At 34.8% G+C, this 21916-nt stretch overlaps 1 pseudogene; it reads left to right on the plus strand.

Moving 5' to 3' along the window:
- Positions 1-1593: 1593 nt before the first annotated feature.
- Positions 1594-2282, plus strand: LOC143651403 (mitochondrial transcription rescue factor 1-like; annotated as a pseudogene).
- The last annotated feature ends 19634 nt before the right edge of the window (positions 2283-21916 follow it).

Consider the following 21916-nt stretch of genomic DNA (forward strand, 5'->3'; position numbering starts at 1 on the left):
TATCAATGATGTTTATGCTCAAGGAGATTCTGAATGCTGTTTGGGTATGAGAAAGATAGAGAAAAAGAAAAAGAGCAATATGTAATACCCTTCCCAACTTATGCCTTGCAGTAAGAAGAGAAAAAAATAAAAAACAGTAGAGTAATTTCTCTGTGTTTTTTTGTTTGTTTGTTTTTTTACTTGTTTGGTTTCTCTTCCACTCTGGCAGTTTAGAGATCAGAATAAAAAAGTATATTTCCATATATCCTGTTTCACTGTTTAGCATTTGATTAAAAATTCATTCATTTTCCATTAGAGTAATTTCAGAGACAGCAGTTCATTAAGTTTTTCATGCAGGCTTTGAATTTTTAGGAAATATGATTTAGGAATAATCATTAGAACAGTGATCTTTGATTCAGCACCCTTTACTAAAATGTTCTCAGTTTTTTAAAAATTTGTAGGAATTACTTTCCTAATTCTTCCTAAACACTTATCCAAATTTCAATGCTAGCAATGTAATATATGCCCATGTCAAATATTCATATTTTAATGAAAATGTTAAAAAGTAATGACAATATTTAACTGATATGTAAAATATTTGATTATAGTAGAATTTCAAGCATGGTATTGCAGAAGGAAGAATTCAGACTTTCATGATTTTCATTTTTTTGTGCCACCATCTTATGTTGCCTGCTTTTGTCTGAATTTATAAAGTTAAATTTCTGCTGTTGAAATGCCTGTTCAGTATTAATTGCTCATTATGCTTATTCTCTCACACCCCCACCTCTTCTTTCACTAACAGCTTTATTGCTCATGGAACACAAGAATAAAATTTTAATGTGAGTTAAAATATTCAGAATCTAGTTTCTTGCTTGAAATACTACTATTCCAGTCATACTCTCAAACTCTTAAGGCGTGATCAAAGCAATGAAAACATTTGAAACAAATATAGGAGTGATCTCTTCACTCATCATAAAACCAGCTCCAACCTTGTTGATAAACCAAGTCACTGCTTCAACGTAAGAAACTGACAGTTTCTTAAGGGATTTTTCAACAGTTTTGAAAATGTTGTATTACTAAAGTTCAATTATTTTTTCATGATATCAGTGATGTTTTATTATAAATAATTTTATTATTGTATAATATGTAACATCTAATTGTACAAAATAGAAAAACATAGAGAAGCAGAAAGAAGAAAATTAATTCATCTATGAATTTTTAATATACTTTAAAATTTGCATTCAGTAATAGCCTTACTTTCTGATGTATAATTCTGTGAATTTGACAAATGCTTTGAGTCAGGTATACACCATCAAAATCAAGATAAAGAACAATTCTTTCATGCTGCTACTTTGTAGTTGAATCTTCTTCCCACACTCAGCAACAATCCTCCCAACCCAAAAAATAAAACATTACTGATCTTTTCTCTAACTCTATAATTTTGCCTTTTTCAAAATTTCATATAAACAAAATCATTCATTCCATAAGCATATGGCTTTTGAGTCTGTGACTTTTGAGTCTGGCTTCATGCACTTGAGATTTATCCTTCCTGTTTCATATATCAAAAGCCAAATCAGGGGAGGGACGAGTTCCCCTGACCCACAGACTGTATGTGCTATGGCGATGGCTAATGTTAGAGTACCTGTTGGTATTTTAAGAAAGCCAGATGCTTGGATTGGGTTCTGGGGAGCAATCTGAGGAATACCTTCTTCATGCAAACTCTGTGCTTCCTGGAATCGATAGTTAAATTTTCTGAGTACCTGGTTAAATGCATCTAATTATAAAACACCTTTCCATAATATTTTCTCACTGGTATTCACAGGGCTTTTGATATCTCCAGATTATATTTTTCCAGTTTCCATAAGACTCAAAAGTAATATGAGCTCAAAAAATTCCCTAAAGAGACTGTGCATGAAGTAGAAAATAGAGATGATTCTGATGGAGAGAGGGATCCTGATGAGATGAAAAAATAGGAAGAGGAGCTCGAGGATAATATTCTATTTTGGAAAAAGGAACACAATCTTGGCTATATGATTTAATCTTGAAGATGGGTATGGATGGTGGAAGAAAATGAGTAAACTGATTTCCAAAGAAGTCAAGTTATTGCCTACAAATCTCACATGCCATGTTTTCTTGAGTGAAAGACACAGTTGACTACAAGAGGAACCATTGATTTACAGTAACAGCTTCTTGAAGAGGAAAGAAATCATCACATTAGATGTATATGCAAACTGTGAGATGCATTCTACAAAGGTGAACCTGGTATGAATGGGGGAAAATTATGGAAGAAAAACAGAAGGTAGATTTTAAGTATACAATTCAGTGGCATGAAGTACAGTCACAATGTTGTGTAACCATCACCTCTATTTCCAGAACTGTTTCCTCATTCCAAACAGAAACTCTGTACCCCTTAAGTGATGAATTCCTATTTCACATCCCTCCAATCCCTGTCTCTATGAATTTGCCTATTTTAGATACCTTGTATGAGAGGAATCATATGGTATTTGCCTTTTTGTGTCTGGATTATGTCACTCAACTTTGAGGCTCATCCTTGTATCATAACTTAATTCCTTTCTATAGCCAAACAATATTCCATTGCATGAATTTACCACATTTTTTAATCCATGCATACTTTGTTGGACACTTAGGTTGTTCTTGCATTTAGGCTATTGTGATAGTGTGGCCATGAACATTGGTGCTACACGTGTCTATTTGATTCCATGTTTTCAATTCTTTGGGTTATATATCTAGGAATATAAATACAGGGACATCTAATTCTGAGCATTTCTGAGAAACCACCTGTGCAGGTTTGAAGCTATTATGTACCCACAGAAAAGCCATGTCCTTTAATCCTCATTCAACATTGTTGGGTGGGATCTTTCTTATTCTTTCAATGCAGATGTGTCTCCACCCATTCAAGGTGGGGTTGCTTATTGGGGCCTTTTAAGAGGAAATTATTTTGGAAAAAGCTGTAGAGCAACCAGAACGAATAAAGTCTACACAGTCAGAAACCTTTAGAGATGAAGAAGGAAAATGCCCCTGTGGGAGCTTCATGAAATAAGAAGCTGGGAGAAAAAGCTAGCAGATGTCACCATATACTGTCCCAGCTGAGAGAGAAATCTTGAACAACATCAGCCTTCCTGAACCAAGGTATCTTTCCCTAGATGCTTTAATGTGGACATTTTTATGGCCTTAGAACTATAAACTTACAACTTAATAAATGCCCCCTTTTAAAAAAAAATTAAACATAGCAACATACAAACATGAACAATCATACCATATGATCATTCCATTCTTGGTATATAAACAATAACTCACAATATCATCACATGGTTGTATATTCATCACCATGATCATCTCTCAGAATATTTATATCAATACAGAAAAAGAAGTAAAAAGAAAACTGAAAAAAATTCATACATACCATACCCCCTCCTTCTCTCCCTCATTGATCACCAGCATTTCGATCTACTAAATTTATTGTAACATTTGTTCACCCTATTATTTATTTATTTTTAATCCATATGTTTTATTCATCTGTCCATTAGTTAGATAAAAGGAGCATCAGACACAAGATTTTCACAATCACACAGTCACATTGCGAAAGCTGCACCATTATATAATCATCTTCAAGAAACATGGCTACTGGAACACATCTGCACATTTTCAGGCAGTTCCCTCCAGCCTCTCCATTACACCTTAACTGAAAAGGAGATATCTATGGAATGCATAAGAATAACCTCCAGGATAACTTCTCAACTCTGTCTGGAATCTCTCAGCCATTGACACTTTATTTTGTCTCATTTCACTCTTCCCCCTTTTGATCAAGAAGATTTTCTCAATCCCTTGATGCTGAGTCACAGCTCATTCTAGGATTTCTGTCCCACATTGCCAGGAAGGCCCACATGTCTGGAAATCATGTCCTGTGTAGAGAAGGGGAGGGCAGTGAGTTTGCTTGTAGTGTTGGCTGAGAGAGAGAGGCCACATCTGAGCAACAAAAGAGGTTCTCTGGGGGTGATTCTTAGGCCTATTTTAAGTAGGCTTTACCTATCCTTTGTGGGGGTAAGTTTCATATGAACAAACCCCAAGATTGGGGGCTCAGCCTATTGCTTTGGTTGTCCCCACTGCTCATGAGAATATAAGGAATTCTCCACTTGGGGAAGTTGAGTTTTCCCTCTTTCTTGCCATTCCCCCAAGGGGATTTTGCAAATACTTTTTTAGTCACTGTTCAAATTACTCTGAGATTTATAAGGGAATCACTCTGGATAAACCTACAAAATTTCATGCCCTATTCAAGGTTCCATGTGCTTATGGTGTTCAATTAAGGTGTCCACATAAGTTACTTTAGGAAATGCACTATTTACAATATAATAAATGCCCCTTTTTAAAAGTCATTTCATTTCTGATATATCACATTCCAGCAGCTTGCAATCTAGAGCAGTATTTGGTACTGGAGAAGGAGGGTGCTGTTGTGGTTTGCACCTACTAAACATGTTGGAATGGCTTTTTAAATGGATAAGAGGAAGATTCTGGTGGAGTTGTGAGAACCTTGAGAGAGATGGCCTAGAGGGCTTTGAAGAAACTTAGTAGAAATGTGGACTCTAAAGATACCTCTGATAAGGTCTTAGGCAGACATAATTCATGTGTTTTTACAAACTAGAAGGAAGGTGATCTTTGTTTTACAGTGGCAAAGAATCTGGCAAAACTGACTGGCTTTACATGGAAAGCAGATTTCCAGAGCCATGAGCTTGGGTATTCAGCAGAAGAGATTTCCAAATTAAATTTAGAAAGTGCAGCCTGGTTTCTCCTTCAGATACAGTGAAAGGTGACAAGAAACAGTTGAACTCTTGGGTATAAAGAAACTAGAAATTGATGGTCTGGAAAATTCTGGGCTTCCAGAAAGGAAGATCTGAGAGGATAGTGCCCCATGTGAGAATTTAGCCAAATATGGAACCAGTCACTCATCACAAAAAAAAAGCCAGAATTGGAGATGGAATTATCCAGGAAGGAAATTCCTATGGTCTAATGGTTATGATCCCTGCCTATTACACAGAAAACCAAGAAGAATGTTATGGGATCTGTTTAAACACAACCACTGCCAGTCTGGACTAAGAGGGGCAAAAAAGGGACACATTGGAGAAAAAATAATTTTTAAGACAGAACAATGGAAGCTAAGGTCTAAAGTCAAGAAACCATGGGCCAGAAGAATGGACCCACCCAAGGTGAGCTTGCCCTAAAGGCAGAGTTTGGGCCTTTGACCAAGCTGAAGAGTTGTGCTCCAGGCCCTTGGAGAGGGTGGAGCACATTCCTCGGGGGTTGGGAAAGCCTGGTGGCCACCATGTACAGAAATTGAGCATGTGCTCCAGACACTGCAAAGAGCCCAGGTGTGGCCCAATGCTTGGAGAGGGTGGAGCTGAGAAAAAGGTGTTCTCCCCGATGCCCCCCAAGGTTGCATTTAGAGAGAGCCAGGCCACTATGTAGGCACTTGGAAGGGTAGAACTTCTGCCTTCCAAATCCCTGAGGGTAAATGACTCTCAGGCTTTGAAATCTAATGGCATTTGCCCTGTAGGTTTTCAGAAGTATTTGGGTCCTGTGACCCCTGTGTTCTTTCCCATGTCTCCCTGTGGAGACTGTCCCTTCTCTGTAGATTGGCAGCAGGTAACTTGTTCGGTGTTTAACAGATCTAGAGCCTGCAGAGAATTTTGCCTTAGAACCAACTATGCCTGTAGCTGACTTTGATGAGATTCTGAACTATTTCTGATTTTGTATTGTCTTTGTATTGTTACCAAAATGGTTTAAGTCTTTCTGATATTGTTATAGAATGAATGCATTTTGCATTTGGAAAGAACGTGTCTATTGGGGGTCTAAAACGTGGAATGTGCCAGTTTAAAGCTATTATGTACCCCAGAAAAGCTATGTTCTTAAATCCTCACTCAAAATTGTTGGATGAGATCTTTTTTATGTTTCCATAGAGATGTGCCCCACCCAATTTTGGGGTGGTAAACTTTGATTAGATAGTTTCCAAGGAGATGTGTCTCCACCTATTCAAGGTGGGGTTGCTTACTGGAGGCCTTTAAGAGGGAATCATTTTGGAAAAAGTGTTAGAGCAGCCAGAACCAACAGAGTCCACACAGTCAAAGACCTTTGGAGATGAAGAAGGAAAATGGCCCTGGAGGAGCCTCATGAAACAAGAAGCCTGGAGAGAAAGCTGGCAGACATTGACATGTCCCTCCCAACTGAGAGAAAAATCCCAGACATCATCAGCCTTCTTGAACAATGATATCTTTACCTGGAGCCTTAATTTGGACATTTTCATGGCCTTAGAACTATGAACTTGCAACTTAACAAATTCCCCTTTGTAAAAGCCAAAATAAAGTCAATTCATTTATGTTGCTGGATAGTGTGCCATTGTAGAAATGTTTCACAATTTGATTATCTATTCAACAGTTGAAGGACATTTGGATTGTTTCCAGTATTTGGTTATTATGAGTAAAATTGTAATAAACATTTATGTAAACAGGTTTTCATTTGTCTTGGATAGATGCCTAGAAGTGGATGGCTAGAAAATATGGGGAGTGTATTTTAAATTTATTTATTAGAAAATGGTAAAGTCTTCCATAAGTGTTGAGAAATTAATATACCCATCAACAATGTGTTTGAATTCTAGTTGACATGCATCCTTGTCAAAACTTGGAATTGTCAGTTTATTTGTATAATAGGTGTGTAACATTAGAAAATGGTAAAGTCTTCCATAAGTGTTGAGAAATTAATATACCCATCAACAATGTGCGTGAATTCTAGTTGACATGCATCTTTGTCAATACTTGGATTGTCAGTTTATTTGTATGCTTGTTGTTAGCCATTTTAATAGGTGTGTAACAGTATCACATTATGGTTTTATTTTACATTTTCCTAATAAGTTAAGTTGATCTTATAAAATGAGCTATAAAGAGTCCATTCTGTTCCTTTTCTGGAAGAGAGTTTACATTGGTATTATGTCTTTCTTAAACGTTTCATCGAATTCAACAGTGAAACTATGTGGGCCTGGAATTTTGTTTGAACTATTAATGCAACTTAATAAACAAAGGACAATTGAAATAATCTCTCTTTTTGAGTGAAATTTGGTAGTGTCTGTCTGTTCTAGTTTGCTAGCTGCTACAATGCAATATACCAGAAACAGAATGGCTTTTAAAAAGGGAATTTAATAAATTGCTAGTTTCCAGTTCTAAGGCCAAAAAATTGTCCCAATTAAAACAAATCTATAGAAATGTTCAATCCAGGGAAAGATATCTTGGTTCAAGAAGGCCGATGGAATCCAAGGTTTCTCTCTCAAGTGGAAGGGCACTTGGTGAATACAGTCCGAGTTTCTCTCTCATCTGGAATGGCTCATGGTGAACATGGTCAGGGTTCCTCTCTCATTTGGAACAGCACATGGCGAACATGGCATCATCTGCTAGCTTCTTCTCCTGGCTTCCTGTTTCATGAAGTTCCCTGGGAGGCAGTTTCCTTCTTCATCTCCAAGGGTCACTGGCTGGTGGACTCTGCTTTTGATGGCTATGTCATTTTGCTCTGCTCTCTCTGAATCTCCTTCATTCTCCAAAATGTTTCCTCTTTTATAGGACTTCAGAAACTAATCAAGTCCCACCCAAATGGGTAGAGACACACCTCCACCTAATCCAGTTTATCAACCACTCTTGATTAAATCACTCTCCAGGAAGATGATCTAATTACAGTTTCAACATACAATTCTGAATAGGGATTAGAAAAAATGGCTGCCTTTACAAAATGGGATTAGGTTTAAAACATGGCTTTTCTTGGGTACATACATCATTTCAAGCCAGCACACTGTCTTTCAAAGAATTAATCCATTTTATCTAAGGTATATAATTTATGGGCAGAAGGTTGTTCTTAGTATTTTGTTATCTTTTTAATAGTTGTATAATCTGTAGTGATTTTCTTCTTTCAATCCTGATATTGGTAAATTTTATCTGGCTAGAGGTTAATCAATTTATTGATCTTTCAAAAAAATAGCTACAGATTTTCTGATTTCATTTGTATTGTTTTCAGTTCTGATATTTATTAATTCATTTTTTCTTATTGATTCAGTTATTGATACTTGTTGCCAAGTTTCTTATGGTGGAAGCATAGATTATTGACTTGAGATCATTTGAAATTTCTAATGTTAGCTTTAATGCTTTGAATTCAAGCACTGCTTTTATTGCATTACACACATTTTCTTATGTTGTTATGTTATTTGTATTCAGTTTAAATTATTTCCTAATTTTCCTGGAATTTTCTCTTTTTATTCATGTGCTATTTAGAATTTTTTTTGTGATATACATTTCAAGTAACTGGAGATTTTTTCTGTTAGTTTTCTATTATCTCCTTGTTTAAGTCTGTTATGGCTAAAGAATTTATTGGTGTATACGTTAAATGCTGTTAAATTTGTTAACTTTTATTTAATGACTCAGATTATGTTTTTTTTTGTTTTGTTTTGTTTTTTTGGTGAATGTTCCATGTGCATTAGAAAAGAATGAATATTTTGTTGTTGTTGACTACTGTTTAATGAATATAAATTAGGTCAGGTTAGTTGATAATATTCCTCAGGTCTTCCATATCCTTAATTAAATTCTGTCTTCTTGATCTGTTAATTAAAAGGAGTTTTTAAAGCACCATAAATAATTGTGGATTTGCATTTTTCTCATTTTAATTCTATAAATTTTTGCCTGATGAATTTTTAAGTTCAGTGGTTTTGTTTATACACATTTCATATTTTTATGTTTTCTTGACAAATGGATCTTTTCATTATTATCATCCCTGGTAATGATTTTGATTCTAAAGTCTATTTTGTCTGATATCAATATAGTCATCTCAGTTCTTTTTAATATTGGTGTTTATGTAGTATATATTTTCCATTCTTTTTCTTAAGAACTATTTATGTAGCTATATATAATTGTATTTATCATAAGCAGCGCATAGTTACCTCCTCTTTTTAAAAAATCGAACCTGACAACCCCTGCTTATTAATTGGTATATTTAGCCCACTTAAACTCCATGTAGTTATTGATATTTTTGATACAGATCTACCAGTTATTAATTTGGTGTTTGATGACATTGTTTCTTTTGGTTCTTTTTTCACTCTTTCCTTATATCCTACCTTCTTTTAGATTATTTGAATGTAGTTTATTAAGCTATTTTTGTCAGATCTATTTGCATTATTTTAAAAAAATTGCTGTAGGTATTGCAATAAACATACCTGATCCTTCACAGTTTAATTAGAGTTAAAATTTGATCACTTCAAATAAAATGTTTTTCTTATAGTTACATATGCATCAAAATGCACTGAAAAGTGTTGCATTTTTCCCCAACAATCATATATGTTTTAAAGGTCTTAAAAGGAAAAATTAATCTGTCATAGTTATAGATATATAACACTTGTGCTGCTATTCTTTATTCCAAGTTTCTCTCTGATATAATTTCTCTTGGCCTGATGAACTTTCCTCGGCATTTCTTTTAGAGCATATTTTCTGGTGATAAACTCTCATAGTCTTCTTCCATCTAAGAATGCCTTTATTTTGTTGTCACTCTTGACAAGTATTTTCATGGGATATATATAGAATATGGACTGAGTTTTGTGCATGAATGTGTGTTTAGGAACTTTAGAGGTGTTGAAACACTGTGTTCTGGCCTCTAAGCTTTCTGATGAGAAATCTGCAGTCATTTACATATATATTTTTTTCTGTATAAAAGGTCATTTTTCTCTGGCTTTTTAAAGATTTTTTTTGATGTTTAGTTGTCAGCAGACTGCTTATGGTATGAATGGATTGGTTTCTTTGAGCTCTTTCATTCTGTACATTTAATGCCATTCATTATATTTACAAAGCCTTGGGCCAATACCCTCAAATTTTGTTCTGTAACAATTTATTTTTCTCCCTTTTCTCTCTAGAATGTCACTGACATGTATAGCAGATCCTTCAGTATTGCCCCACAGGTCTCTTAGACTCTGTTCTCATTTTTTCCTCTAGAAAATGAATAATTTCTGTTTTTCTTCAAGATCATTGAAACTTTGCTCTGTCTTTACCATTATGCTATTGAGCCTGATCTCTTAAGATTTTTATTTTACTTCAGATATTGTGTTCTTTTTCTTTATTTCTAGTATTTCCATGTGGTTCTTTAAAAATAGTTTCTATCTTTCTGACAATAAATTCTATATTTTCATTTATTTCAAGAATGTTCACCTTTGTCTCATTGAACATAGTTATTAGAGCTATGTTAGTTTTTGTCTAATAATTTCAATATCTGTGTCATTGTAGGGTTGGCTTAGCATCTGTTAATTATTTTAATTTCCTTTAGAATTTGTGACTATTCCCTTTTTCTTTGAATGTTGAGTAATTTTGGATTTTACATTGAATATGTTGAATTTAGCGTTGTAAGACTCTAGATCTTTGTACAAACCTTTAGTGGTGTTGATTTCTTTCTTTTTTTTTTTTTTAGAGAACAATAGAAGTTAGGTTTAAGTTGCAATTTCTGCCATGCTCTCTCTGGGTGGTCATTCCACAGTCCATTCAGTTTTCAATGTTGTTTTTTGTTCTCTCCTATTTACCCACAGTTCAGGTATAATCCCAGGGTTTAGGTTACTTCACACACAATACCAGGGTATGCCTTTTCCAGTTTTCTTGTGTCCAAGATTGACCTTAGCAACAAATTCTATGAACATTTCAGAAAAAATTAAATCATGACCACAGATATCTTTCTCATTAACTTAGAAAAGTCTTCATGAAAATTATTGAATTTGTTTTGCCCAATTCTGCTAAAGCATTCTTTTAAGCACCTCCTAACTTGCCTGAGTGATATGCACATGGCCCAACTTGCCAAAATTTCCTTGAAGACAGGGTTAGATAATAAATAAGGCATCATTTCTGAACTTTGAGGGGTAAAGCAGCCTTAATGTATTCATGTGCGGTATATCCTACCGGTCTCATCCCTCCAACCCTCTGCCCAGCAACTCCTGACCTAGATTCCTCCAGCTCTTTACCTAGCAACTCTTTACAGCATATTTCTAACCATCCCATTGGTCCTTCAAGTGAGGATGCGAAACCAGCCCTTCCTCTAAAACCCCCGCTTGAGCCTTCCATTTATGGCAATAAAACCCATCCCAACCAATCAAAAATTTGCTCTAAGCCCTTCTCGCTCACCCCTCCCCTAGACGCTTCACCCTATATAAGCGGATGTACTTCCTATAATAAACGGTTCTGGTGCGCAGGCCTTGCCAGCTCCATCAGTCCCCGCCAGTCGTTCTTTTGTCTCGCGCGCCCTCCACACCGTCGAGCCCCCGGGACTTGGCCGCGGGTGGCCACCGCCCAAGCTCCCTCCCAGACGCTGAAAGCAGGACCCCAGAAGAGTAGGACCCCAGGCGGGAGCCCAACGGGACAGAACCAGGCTCCCTCATTCATGGGATGAGCTTCTGTTTTCCCATGCAATTTAGATTTACAACTTTGAGGGTAGCAGAATGTCTGGGTGCTGGGCTGGGCAGGTAAGGTAATAAGGCAAAAGGAAGGCGGGTGAAATGAATTGTTCTACAGGTGAAAAATAACATCAGATTTTGGCTGGCAGACTGAATGCAACAGGGGCGTTAGCTGCTGAGTGCTGAAAAATCCCATTAAATGCTACATTTTGAATGATCTCATCCCATTATTGTAATGGGAGAGATTGTCAGATGGACAGCTTTCTTTTTATTGCTGAGCTGGTATTGCCTGATGCTGGAGATTTTAATATTGCATCCACATTACAGTAGTTTCAGAGTGGGAAGAACATAAGAAATAACCAGCTCTGAGGATAACTGACCTAATCCTGGATTATATTCATATATAGCTTTACCTGGAATTTCACTGAGCAATGTGCCAAAGGATGACTTATATACGGGAAGGAGAACAATTGAACAATACTGCAAGGTAGGCTGAAGCTTAAATTAAATTTGGACAGAGGCAAGATTGACGGAAGCAATTGGGGCTGCACAAAATGCCTATCTGCAGTGGAGGAGGGCTGGGAATTAGAGAATTCTAAAGTGCTCTGTGAAAGACACTGTAGGAAACCCACACCAGTAAAATAGTTTGGGACTCAACTTAGCATAGAAATAGCAGAGAACTCGCCTAAAGTTGCCAGATACAGCAAATAAAATGCAATAAATCTAGCTAAATTTGAATTTCAGGTAAAATATGAACAATGTTTCCCTATAAATATGTCCCAAATATTACGTGGGCATATCGTTCTAAGAAATTATTTGTTAACTGAAATTCTAATTTAACTGGGATTCTTTTATTATATTTTGCACCCCTACTCTGAAAAAAGCCCTATTTTCCTAATAATCTCTTATTATGGGGATTAGTAATCTGGGAGGTCTTGAATCTCTTGATATTTTCACACTTCTGAGGAAGGGGAGCTCTTCAGTGAGTTTGGGTATAAAAATATGCAGAATTGTTAAGCACTTAGGTAGCTGAAATGTTTAGAATGGTCTCATTTGACATATGGATTAGAAATTATTTGGATCTTCAGACAAATAGCATACCAAGATCCTAGTAGTTTTCAATCACCAGAGTCTATATGCATTTCTCCTCATTCATTACATTCTTTAATGCACAGAAAGATCTGTACATAGTCATGTGTGAAATCACATCATAGGTCTTTACATAAGGCATCAACCAGTACTCAATGATAGTCTGGTTAAGTGGTTTCTGAAAGCACATGTAAACTATAATAAAACTATTAGGCTAACAGAACTTTAAACCAGATTGGACTCTTGGGTTAAGATTTATTGAAAACTAATAACCTTGAAAATTAAAAAAATCTCATTTTGGTGATGTGCTAGTGAAATGAGATGAAGATAAAACTGCAGAAAAAAATCCTCGCTCACAAACCGGTCTTGAAGCATTGAGTTGGGAAATCATTGGTCCGGGTGAAGTAATCTATCCTCTTGTCCCCTGAACCACAGTTTTCTGTAAAGAGTGGGAAATGAGCTTATACTGCTCCTAGGATGAGAAATAGAGGGGCATCTATTCCTCACTGTGCCTTTCTTGATTGAAGGGACATGAATTCTCCTGGGTGGCTCAGTATCTACTTATTGACAATGATATCACTCATCAGCTGTGGCTGTAATAAGCAGTCTTATTGGCTCCTGTCTCGTCACTCCTCCAGCTAGCTCCTTGTCACAGGCACCACTGCTTTGCATCAGTCTGCCTTTGCTTTATTGGCTTATTGATAGTTCCAACCATCTTCTTCAAGGAGGTTGAATGGCTGGCATTTAACCCTTCTCTCTGCCTGTGCTTTTATAGTCTGTAGGAAGACTGCACCAAGGCCCTGCAGTTGTGCCCAAATGGCCTGTGTGCAAACCCTATCTCTCCTCTCCATGATGAGGGATGCTATGAATTATTTATTGCAAAATATAGAATTACTGACATATCTTTGTCTACAACTGTTGAGGTACAAAGGACATCTGCTTTTTGACCTAGTAACTATGAGCAAACAGCTTCAGGCTGCCTTTCAGATGCTCCCTGTGAGAGCTCTCTAAGTGCAATACTAACAGAGCCGTGTTTTTCCCCAGGTATCCAAACAGAGCCAAATAAATAGCTGCAGGGGTGTGAACTGATTCCCTTCCTCTTTGTACAGCATCAAAAACATGTTAAAGGAGCTCCAACAACAAGATTCTTTGGCAGTGACATAAAGAAAAACCTTATTCCTTATACTAAACTCAATGATTTTCAAAAACTGAATAACTACTACCTAATTTTTTTTTAAACCAGTGTTTATACCTCTGGCAGGTGGATAAATAATTTGGCTTGTAAACTGGAACTAGCCAAAGACTGATACAGTATTATGTAATGGGAATTTACAATGCAAAAACAAACATAGATTATATAATGGGAAAGATTTCAGGAGTCCATATTGGTAGACATTAAATATTAGATATATTTTAAGTTTTATATTGTTAGATACTATTAGGCCTGTATATTTTTAATCCCTCCCTTACTACACCTTATACTTGAAAATCAAATCATCTGAGGCAACATCTATAAAAGATAAATTAAGGAGTTATATAACATGCAACCACAAAGCTACTTAAACAGTGTTTCTTTACATCAAATTGTTCTCGAGGCATTTGCAGTACCCTATGGATGAGAGTGAAACAAAAGCTCTTAAAGCAGGTTGATTTATTTTGAAGACTTACAGATGCTTCTTAGGTGGGAAAAAAAAAGATTAAGAAATCATAAGGAGAGCTTCTATTTCTTATCTGATGATTGTGGGCAAAATAACTCTATTAAATATTTTATGTATGTTACAGCTTTAAATCCTTAGCAAAATTTCCAGAAGATAAATATTAATTTCTCATTACCAGATCAAGAAATTGAGGTACCATGAAAGCTAGTGGAGTTGTAAAAGAGGACACAGACTCTCCCTTCTTCCTCAATAGTTAAGGAGTCTTTCCATTATAAGTTTATTCCACACTGATTTTTTTGGAATATGAAATATAAGATTTCATACTCCCTTTTCCCTATTTATGAAACAAACATTTATAACTTCGTTGACATTATGTTTTGCATTTTCTTCTAAAGTGGTAGATTAGAGAATTTTTAATAGCTTAATGCACAGACAGTATTACAGCAGTACATTTAATTTTGAATGGCTTAATGTCTACAGCAACACAAATTCAACTTCATATTCAGTCAGCCACTTGAGGTCGAGAATATTATCTGCATATGGGAAAATATAATTACATGATCATATATGAGTATTTCCACAGCACACTGAAAGCTGTAACAAACGGAGAAAAACTCTTGTCTCCACAAGGCCAGTGGTAGAGAGCACTGAAAAACATACTGGAAAGCCATGTTTCAGGCATTATGATACATACTTACCAGCAACCCATTACTGAACACGTTGCTTCAGCATCACAAATCTTTTGTACCCTCAAGTGTCCAGATAGTAACCTCATTCTCCTAATCTACCAACAGTGTAGAGAGAGGTCTGAATTTGAGTTTCACTTACCATTAAGGGCAGAGAAGCTGTTATTTCCTAACCATGGTAAGACTGCAAAATTATACATCGGTTTGTGGGATCAGGCGGAATGTGGGCTTCTCCCCAATCTTGTGACACACGTTGTCACCAGGGACCAGGGCTGGCCTACTTTTCCTACTTCTGTTTGTCTTACAAATTCCTTGGTCGAAACAGCCATGATGGCTCTTTCTGCCCTGCCTTCTTTCTCTCAGCAGGCCCGAGGACAACTCTCAGTGTTGGGTTTCATGCAGTGCCTGCTGCATCAGCCTCTTTAAAACTCTGCCCTCGGGAAGCAAAGTTTCCATTAGTTTCAGCCTTGTACAAAGGAGTTAGGAGTGGACAGTGGGGTGACATGTTAGAGAATCACTGGTGACTAATACGCAATTGCTTCTTAGCTGAGTCAAAGCATCACAATTCTCGTTTATGTTGCTGAGAAATAATTAGTCCTTGAAGTAAGATGGTGTCTGGATCATTTAACTTGAAGAAAAAACAGTGAAAGAAGTTTCCCTGTTTAATTTGAACCATGCTAAAGGGGACTTAGTTTGACCTCCAAAAAATGAAATGGTGGCAATGCCCCATCACTTTTCAAACCGTGGGCATGATAAGCATTTTTATATCAAGAAGCTGTAGACAACCCTGAGTCTATGCAGTCTTCATTTATCTTTTATGTCAGGACAAGGCAGACAAGGCTTAAATTAAGAGCAAACTGGAGGCATTCTGTTGCCAGAAAAACATTTTCATTTGTTAAAATTGAATCAAGTAGAAAAATGCTCATTAATAATATTGGATTCTAATTTTTTAAGATAACTTCATTTTAAAAAGCAAAGAGTTTCTTAGACCATGTCTCATTTTCTTTTTTTCTTTTTTATGTTTGTGCATTTCTTTTGCTTTGTGTTGTTTTTAGAAACCGTGTGTATGTTCCGTTTCTAGGAAAAAGTGTTTGCTATAAATCAAACTAATAAGCATTTATTGAATGTCTGCTGTGTTCAAACCAAAGTTGGAAAAGCATCAGACCAGGTTGTTTTATTTATTTTTTTGTACATTGCAGTGTCTATATTAAGGAGTTTATCAAACCAATGTAGGTGAATTCTTTGAAAGGCAAGGAGAAACAAATTTGGCCAAATTCTGCATTCATTAAAATAAGGACAGACCCATGTGGACAGATAATTCATGCTATTAACTGGAGTTCTTGAAATTAAATTAAACCACTCTTTACAAAACTTTTAGGTGTTGTAAGTAAAACAATCATTATAAAAACTTTTAGAACTTATTCTGTCTCCCCAAATTTGCTATCAATTTTCAGGCACTTTCAAACCCTGAAGAGCGAGTATACATTTAAAACAATTTTCTTGACTCTTGGGGAAAATATATCAATTAATAAAATAACACCTTTTTCATTACCTCTGCTATTGGGTGGTGAACATATCTGGAAGAAAAAAAATCCTTCCTATTAAGAATAATTGGAGATATAAAACAAAAATATTTGTCTGGTATATCGTATTTTGCCTTTGATTTAATAAGAGCATTGTGGATTCCAGGAAGCCAGAGAAGAAAAAGTATGAGGTCTGATAACCTTGGCACGGTGAAGAATATTCTATCTAGGGTTATAAGATGAGATGTGTGAGGTTCAGATTTATGGTCCCTTAGTGCCCTCTCATTGACTCTCCCAGGCAAGCTGAGTTATCCAGACTGATAAAGCAGATACATGATTTTGTATATAGAAAACCCTTAGGAATCCACCGAAAACTATTAAGTGGATTAATACATGAGTTAATCCATTAATTAATACATTAATGCATGAGTTCAGCTAGGTTGTAGGATACAAGAACAGTACACAGAAGTCAGTTGTATTTTAATAGCTTAGCAATGGATATTTCAAAAATGAAATTAAGAAAATAATTCCATTTACAATAGCACTTAAAATAATATGCGTAAGAATGACTTTTTTTTTTTAAAGGCAAGACTCATGTGATGGTTTGAAGCTTTAAAAACTTCAGAAAAGTTGTTCTTAAAGCTAGTCCATTTCTGTGGGTGTAGACCTATTGTGAGTGGGACCTTTTGATTAGGTTGTTTCAGCTGAGGCATGCTCCAAGTGAGTGGGTCTTAATCCTCTTACTGGAGTCTTTTATAAGAGGACAGAAGACAGAAACAAGAAACAGAAAAAAGCTCCAGAGAAGGTGAGAGATGAAATGCAAATATGCACACAGAGAAACTGAAAAAGAGGAAAGCCAGAGAAGCTGAGAGACAAGGACACACACAGGAGCTCAGAGAAGAAGCCACTGAAACCAGAGTTGGAAGCAGTGAAACCCTGGAGAAAAGGAAGAGACCGGCAGATGTCACCATATGTCTTCCTATGGGACAGAGTAGCTGAGGATTTGTGGTTGCTGGTCTTTGGGGAGGAAGTATCATCCTGTTGACTCCTTAATTTGGACATTTTTCATGGTTTCAGAGCTGTAAACTTGCAAATTAATATATCCCCATTGCAGAAGCCAACCCATTTCTGGTATGTTGCATTTTGTCAGCTTTAGCAAATCAAAACAAATTCATATACTGAAAACTGCATACATCATTGCAAATAATTAAAGGAGATCTAATTAAGTGAAATGATATGCCATCTTCATGGATCAGAATGCATATATAGTTAGAATGGCAATTCTGCTCAAAATGATCTCCAGATTGAACACAATTCCAATTAATATCCAAGTTCTCTTTTTATGGTATAAATTAGCAAGCTGATTCTAAAATTTGTAAGGAAACATAATGGACATAGAATATGCAAAAAAAAAAAATGAAAAAAAAGAACAAGGTTGGAATAGTTATACATCCTAATTTCAAAATGTACTAAAGAGTTGTCTTAATCAAGAACATGGGTTGTTGGCATAAAGATAGAAATGAAAATCAAGGGAACAGAATTTAGGGTCCAGGAATGAACTCTTATTTTAAAGTTGAATTGACTTTAGATAAGGGCCCCAAGATTACTGATTGGAGAAAGAATAGTCTTTCCAACAAATGGTGCTGAGATAACTGGGATAACCATAAGCAAAACAATCAAGTTAGGTACCTACCTCATCCTCATATGATTCACACACACAAAAAAAGAATGAAAATGGATCATAGACCTAAATGTAAGAGCTAAAACTTGAGAAGAAAACATAGGAGAAAAGCCTCATGACCTTGGCTTAGGTAAAGGTATCTTAGATACAAACCAAAAGCACAAACAACATTTATGTAACCATATTAGACTTCACAAAAATGATTTTTTTTGTGTGCTGTGAAGGACCCCATAAAGAAATAGAAAGGACAAACCACAAACTGAGAAAAAAATATTTACAAGTAGTTTGTGGTAAGGGACTTGTGTCTACAATAATAAAGAACTCTCATAACTCTTTGCTATAAAGACAAATCACCCACTTATAAATGAACAACTGATTGGAGTTCACATTTCTCCAAAGAAGTTATATAAATGGCCAATAAGTATGCTTACAGTAATTAGGGAAATTAGTCATTAGGGAAACAAAGATGAAAACCGCAATGAGACACCACTTCTCACGCACTAAAATGGCTATAATGAAAGGTCAGGCAATAACAAGCTTTGTTGAACATGTAGAGATACTGGAACCCTCATACATTAATAATGGAAATACAAAATGGTGTGGCTATTTTGCAAAACAGCTAGGCAGTTGCTTAAAAAGTTAAATATTGTCAAATATTCCAGAAATTCCACTCCCACTGTGTCATGGTGGGGTTCGTATCAGATTCTGGCTGATCTAGAGATTAGAGGCTTGACAGGCTTTGAGGTGTTGCCTGAGTCTAGAAACTATGTAGCTTAAAAAACAAAAACAAAAATGAAAATGAAATAAAACCAAAACCTAAGTTATCCATAGTAAAAAATGAAAAAATAAATTTGTATCAACCATGCTCGCAGAAAGACTGAAATATCTTTCTATGCTCCACATAAATCATGGGATATGACAAGTCAGTAAGAGATTATGTGGCAAAAAATGTAGTAAATAAAAGTATCACAGAAGTGTGTGCTAGGCAATTAACTAATGATGGCAATAACTGTAATAATGTTTAAATGTCATGCTTCTGGAATTTTGAGGTTTTTATAGTTATCACCTTTCTAAATAGGAAATTTGCTGTGATTGCTTATTTTATCTAAAATTAATATTCACAGTTTTATTTAATATCCCATTTTAAATTTAATGCATTTTTCCTTAAAAAATGGGCCTGTCAACCAGAACCTATATTTGAGTATTAGATGTCTGTTGTTTTCTCACCCAGTCATTTTAAGACAAGAATATTCCTAATAGACCTTTCCAAACTTCCAAAAGAACTCGCAATAAGCTACATGCAAAAATTTGCTTGTTTTAGCTAAATTATAGTATATTTTATACTTAGATTGAAATAAGTTGTGTTTTCATTTAACATCTTGGTTAGCAATTGTATGGGATAATACTATAATCTGGGGGAAAATAATATGTATAAAGTTAATTCATTAAAACTATAGGAATGAACACTTGAGTGCTCAATTTCTAATATTTATTTTTGTACCATCTCTTTAATATGAACATACTGAATTAATCTAACACATTTGTATCATCTCTTTAATATGAACATACTGAATTAATCTAACACAGCTGTGCACAATAGCCCTCCCAGCCATGTTCTCTTAAGAGGTACCAGTTTTACCATTTAAAAAAATGCTTCCAAAGATATTGTAGAAATATCTTCTTATATATATATTTACATGCATATGCGTTCTTTTTATATGGTGCAATATGCACATGTTTATTTTTAAAATATATATTGGCACACTTTAAATAGTGTTCTGGAATTTGGCATTCAGCCCATATAAGCACATATGGATCATGCTACTCAATGACTAATATTATTCCATTGTGTATGATTTTAGCAATTTCTGCAACAATCTATCCACTGTACATAACCTAAATTTATAGGAGCTTTTTTGATTTCATACAAAGACAATGAATATCATTAACCATGCTCATCTATAAGATAATTGTAAAATAGATAAATTTAAAAGATTGTGTGATTTTTTCAAAACAAATTTTGAAAAATTCGAGAAAAAACTGTTAGATACTATAAATTTGCTCTCTTAAAAAATGTATGAGGTGCCTGCTAACTCATACCCTCTCTAGTACTGTTATATCAGGTATTATTTTTTAATTTATTTTGCTTGTTTGGCCAAATCATAGTTGAAAACTGGGAACCATATATCTTTCTCAATGTTTTATTATTAAATTTTACAAACATACAGAGAAGTTGAAAACACTTTTACAAGAACACCCACATTCGTTCTACATAGATTCTAACATTAATGTGCTGCTATAATTGCTGTATCACATATTTAACCATATATGAATTGTTTTTATGATATTTATAAATATTTGCAAATATTATGCTTATATTATAATTTATAAAATGTGTAAATATTTATTATATATAATATATATTATACTTTATATTTAATGTTATAATATTATATTTTCTACATTTTTCCCATTTCTGTGAACTATTCCTCATATTCTTTGACTACTGTTCTAATGAATTGTGGGTGTCATCTATTTGTGAAATTCTTTATGAAGGAATTTAGTCCTTCATCTGCTATAATTGCATATGTGTATTTCTTTGTCATTTCTTTTTACTTGCTTTTTATGATGCATTTTGGCATGCAGAATTGCATTTTTATTTTTATGTGGCTGTATCTATCTTTTATTGATTTTGAGTATAATGTATACAAAATTTTCCTCTCTATGAAACTGTATATTAAACTTCATATAGTTTCTTCTCAAGTCTCATGCTTTATTTTGTTTGATTTAAATGTTTAAATATTTAACTTACCCAATATGTATTTTGCTGCAACATGAGAAATAGGAATAGGAATTTATATTTTCCTGATATCTATTCATTTAACCACACAATTTTGTGAAAGATTCATCAATAGCTCCCATTATGAAATTTATTTTTCAGTGAATTTTTATATTCATTTAAGTATATTTCTGGATTTCATCTTCTCTTCCATTGATAACATATTTTATTTTAAAAATTTTATAATTTATATTAAAATTGGGTTTATCCATCCTGCTCCCAATATATTTTTTTGTAAGAATTTTGACTGTTCTAGCATGTTTATTTTTCTACATTTCCTTCAGAATCATCTGAATGAGTTTGCAAAACTCTTATGGTAACTTTTTGGAGGATCTTATTAATTTTATGGCTTTATTAGGGACAATTGGAATCTTTATGCTGAATTTTTAATTTTTAATAAAAGTCATCAAATGCTTTTTATTTGTTCAATTTCCTTTTATTCTTCAGTGTCATTTTTGTTTTATTTTGGGGGGGTTTGCTTAGTTCTTCAAATTTTTCCCCTCTTTTTTCAATAATAGATTTATGCATTTAATGTCAGTTTCTGGAACAAAAACCAAAATCATCAAATTTCTTAATGTTGTACCAAACATAAAAAATACTTTTTCAAATGAAAGGAAATGTATGCAAACACCAACCTCTGCCAACAAAAATAAGGAATTTAAAGACCTATAGTTTGTCTGATTTATGTCAGGTAATCATAAAAGTAAAAGCATATTTAAAATTGTTCACTTTATCACTCTGCACACTGAAGGAAACCATAATAGCAGAGTTCTTCTTCACCACAATATTGTTTAAATCCATTTGTTTAGCTAGCAACACTAGCTAGAAAGGGCCCTGGTATATATTCCATTTTAATTATTTCTTTCTAACAATCAACTGTCTCACATTTAGAGCATGTTCAATAATACATTGTCTTCTATGTCTTTATTTATTTATTTAAATTACAAACATCAAAAGTTGAAAGTACTCTGGGAGAATCCTGGTGTCCCGGAGGACC

The sequence above is a fragment of the Tamandua tetradactyla genome, chromosome 12, assembly GCF_023851605.1.
Source record: "Tamandua tetradactyla isolate mTamTet1 chromosome 12, mTamTet1.pri, whole genome shotgun sequence".
Taxonomy (NCBI): domain Eukaryota; kingdom Metazoa; phylum Chordata; class Mammalia; order Pilosa; family Myrmecophagidae; genus Tamandua; species Tamandua tetradactyla.